This window comes from Oculina patagonica, chromosome 4 (assembly GCF_052425735.1).
Source record: "Oculina patagonica isolate OP01 chromosome 4, crgOcupat, whole genome shotgun sequence".
Taxonomy (NCBI): domain Eukaryota; kingdom Metazoa; phylum Cnidaria; class Anthozoa; order Scleractinia; family Oculinidae; genus Oculina; species Oculina patagonica.
The window spans coordinates 36,128,135-36,132,138 of NC_135761.1; the positions used below are offsets into that span (position 1 = coordinate 36,128,135).

The window sequence follows — 4,004 nt, forward strand, 5'->3', positions numbered from 1 at the left end:
ATTTTAGCGGTCCCACAGGGGGTGTTAAATAGATATGAGGTGTTTATTAGAGAGAGGCGTTTATTTCACTTTAACTGAAACACAATCAACAAAACAAATAAGACATGAAGTTTGTTCGCGGAGTAAGACAGAAAGCAGACTTTGTGAGTAGAATCTTATCTTTTCTGCGCTAATGCAAAGCCTGGAGATGTTGTTCATAGTTCCATATTAATGTTTTCATCGACATCGGGGTCAACCATGTTAGTATCGTTGGCTTCTTGGATGTTCCAAGCTATAATAATAATAATAATAAGAAGAAGAACTTTATTTAAGTGTCTGGTCTTCTAGCTAGCCTTAAGCTTACTAATCGGAGACACTGTTTAAATTAAAATATAATATAAGTTTAAAAACGATTTTGGTATTTTTACATCAAATTATACTACATTTTCCAACACTCTTTGTATTTACATCTAATTCCTACAATTAAGATACTACTTTAAAATACGGAATAAATACGGAAAATCGAACTTTAAAACACGGAATATCGAACCTATATCGAACCTATAAAATATAAATTGCGTGATTTTACTCTATGGAACCTTTGTTTTTGAGGCTATCCTTGGAGGGGGCGGTGAGGGTGGGGCTAACTTACACTGTAATTTAACAAGAGGCAGTCAAGTTTGCAGTCATTATTCGCGGTACATCTACACCATTTATTTTTTTACTCTTTTTTACCTTACCATGGGCATTGTTTCCTCCTGATGTTCAAGCCCGGACACCACCTCCTTAGCAGCCTCCTCATTGAACTGATCCTGCTCTTTTCGTTTTGTTTTAACTTTTCCAGGGGCCAGGTTGTATTGTTGGATGTAAAAGCATTGCCTTAAATGCAATAAAATGCTTATAAGTAAGCTGCTTATAGTCTCTAACACATAAAATGGTGTCAACAACATGATCTTGTTTTTTAAGGGGTGGAAACCTACTACTTTTAGCTGTTTTCCAGAATGGTGATGATCTCCCAGCAAAGCAGAAGAGCTAAAACCAAAAAAATTACTGGGCTTTAATCCACTGGATATAGTCATTTATGTGAAATTTCTTTAATTCACCTGCCAGATAATCTGTCCACCAAATCCTCCTCTCTTCGAGCTTCTCATCCTGCACCAGAGGGTGATTTAAAAGCCTACAAGATACATATCCAATGTGGTTAGTGGATCATGTAGTATATGATGGATGGGTTGAATCAACCTAATCAGCAACTACACTGCAGTGTTGCCTTCAAGGGTGAGTTAAAAAAATTAATAGATATACAGTCCGACCTCTATTAAGCGGCCACCCTCGGGACTTTGAGAAGTGGCCGCTTAACAGAGGTACAAAATAAATTGGATGGGAATGGCAGTAAACATGATTTTATTGACTCTATACAGCAAAATGCTTAAAAAGTGAACATATATAAAAATATATCCAAAATTCATTGTAACAAAACATCAAGTGTATTTCCAGCCCACACATAGTTCTAGCTCACAGAGGGCATGTAGTTAAAATGCAGAGTATTTCTTCGGGTTGAAAATGAACAGAAAAATACAAAAAACATTGTTGACAAGTTTCTTTACCGATGTGAGGGAGGATAGGTGAATCATGTTTTATTTCTTTTTTGCTAAGACATTTGTTTTTTTTTAGGTTTTGTGAGTGACGAAAGCAGTTAGCAGTTTCTATTGATGAACGGCAGGTCAGCAGTTTCTAAATTGATGAACGACAGGCCAGCAGGCAGCCAAGCCCACTAAATGATCATTCTAACACTGGGGTTGTCGCAATACATCCTGACGTCTGTCTGATCGTAGGTTTAGGGGGGGGGGGGGCTATCTGATCGTAGATTTAGGGGGGATTGTGCTGGTTGGGTTCATATTCAACCATACTAATTTCATGACATGATGTTAACTTTTGGTTAATTTTGTGACAAATTGTTGTTAAGTTTTTTAATGAAGATGTTTATTTTACTCTTTTACTTTTCGTTTTGGATTTGGAGGTGCTAAAAGGGGGTTTTGGCTTCTGTAGAGCAAGTAGCAAGATTTTCAGGTTTTCCGGAACCCGATGCCGGGTATTGGTATTATCACGATAATCACAGATTGCTTGAACATTGATGAAATGGTATCCTTTTATGTTGACATAGTCAGGCTCGTCAGTAGTCAGTGCCGTCTTGACGGCACTGTGATTCTGATGGGAGTGCGGTCTACATACCCAATGACACACAGACATTCTCCGACTCAAAATAAACCGTGCCTAATTTTGTTTCTATTTTGAGGAACTGTCCGCATTTTGTAGTCCACATTTTCTCATTCCAAATAAATGCGAGGAAATGTGTCTCTAAAGTATTTCTCAGTGAAAAGATTTTGAATTGGTCCCCACTAGAATAAGCGCGATAATAAAGGAGTTTCGTTCAATCTTAAAACACTGACTTGATGAGTTTTTTCCCCCTTTTGAGTTTGCCCCGGTCACACATTCTTTGCAAACTCGTCCAGGCTCTTTATCATAAACTACTGAGATAGTGTCCTCGTCTTGATCAAAGCCTTGTACGTCAATGAGTTACCAACCTGTTTTCCAGTCAGTTCCTTTGATATCATCCTTGCTCCAACGAACTTTGATTCTTGCTCCAAACTCTGTGACCTCGTCATACAAATTTCTACAAAAAAGAGAGCAGATGGGCGCTTGTTTGTTATAAACAGCTTTGCCCTCTCTTCTTTAATTAAAATAATTAATAATTCAGCTAAACAAGAGAGGAGGGAAATCTTAATAGTTATTTTTACTACATAAGAAAATATTTTCTCCTTTTTGTTTACCACGGTTGAATTTTAATGCAATTATTTTATCTGTTTTGTTTGAAGGAAGAAAAGACCAATACCTGATTTCTAAAGACACTGAGATTGTGCAGTAAGACAACTACTCAAATTCTTTGAAGATGTCTTCCTTGAAGATGTCTTCCTTGTCTTCCTTCCTTGTCTTCCTTCCTTCTTTCTTCCTTGATTGTGCTTCCTTTTCATCATTAAATATGGCCGAAAAGATGTCCTCAAACAGGCCAGGAGCTTGTACATCACAAAACTGTTCCATGTCATCAGGATCATACAAATGTTGTCCCCCATTTGTATAGTGCTGTACCAAGGACTTGTGGAGTGCTAAGAGTGCTAAATGTGGTGTCTCCTTAAGCAGTGAGAAATACTTGGTAGAAGAAACATATTGTGGCGTTTCTTGTTTGTTTGTTTTTTGAAAAAAAAAATTGTGTTTGCTGTTTTCATGTGAGAGTTAATGTAAGTTTCTACCTTGGGCATGTGCCACTTTCTCTTAGACAGCCAATATGCACCTGAATGATTGTATTAGTTTACATTTTTCAGCTTGATGATTTAAAAAAAAAACATTAATTAAGATGAACATGCACAAAAAAGGAAACCACTGTTAGAACTTTATATACAGGCTGGATGTTTTGATTATTATTATTAAATGTTAGTTTTCCAGTACAGAATTTTTGTGCTGAGTAAAATACTGCTTAATACTTGGTTCGTTGACCATGTCCCTTTATTATAATATCCATTCGCTTTTCCAAAGATTCGATGATCTTTTCTATTTGCTCAGAAGGAAAATTTGTGATGGTGTCATTTACCAGCTGAGAGAATTCACTGTAACTTTCCTTAGTTATATTGTTTTGTAGCGCCTGTTTTCGCAGTTCTCGTTTTATTAAATGGAAAAGGTTTTCAATAGGATTAATGTCAGGACTTCTAGGTGGAATGGATAACAGCTTAGCCCCCTGGTGTTATTTACCCGCTGAGAGAATTCACTGTAACTTTCCTTAGTTATATTGTTTTGTAACGCCTGTTTTCGCAGTTCTCGTTTTATTAAATGGAAAAGGTTTTCAATAGGATTAATGTCAGGACTTCTAGGTGGAATGGATAACAGCTTAGCCCTCTTAAGTTTCAACGCCCTGTTCGCTGCTGTAGAATTTTAACTCGGGTCGCCATCTTGAATCCAAATTTTGGACCTTC

At 37.0% G+C, this 4,004-nt stretch overlaps 1 long non-coding RNA gene across 1 annotated transcript; it reads left to right on the forward strand.

Annotated features, from left to right (window-relative positions):
* The first annotated feature begins 1,093 nt into the window (after positions 1–1,093).
* Positions 1,094–3,766, forward strand: LOC144652378 (uncharacterized). The gene is made up of 3 exons (XR_013570522.1): positions 1,094–1,257; positions 1,654–1,702; positions 2,856–3,766. It is a non-coding gene; the product is annotated as an uncharacterized LOC144652378 (long non-coding RNA).
* The last annotated feature ends 238 nt before the right edge of the window (positions 3,767–4,004 follow it).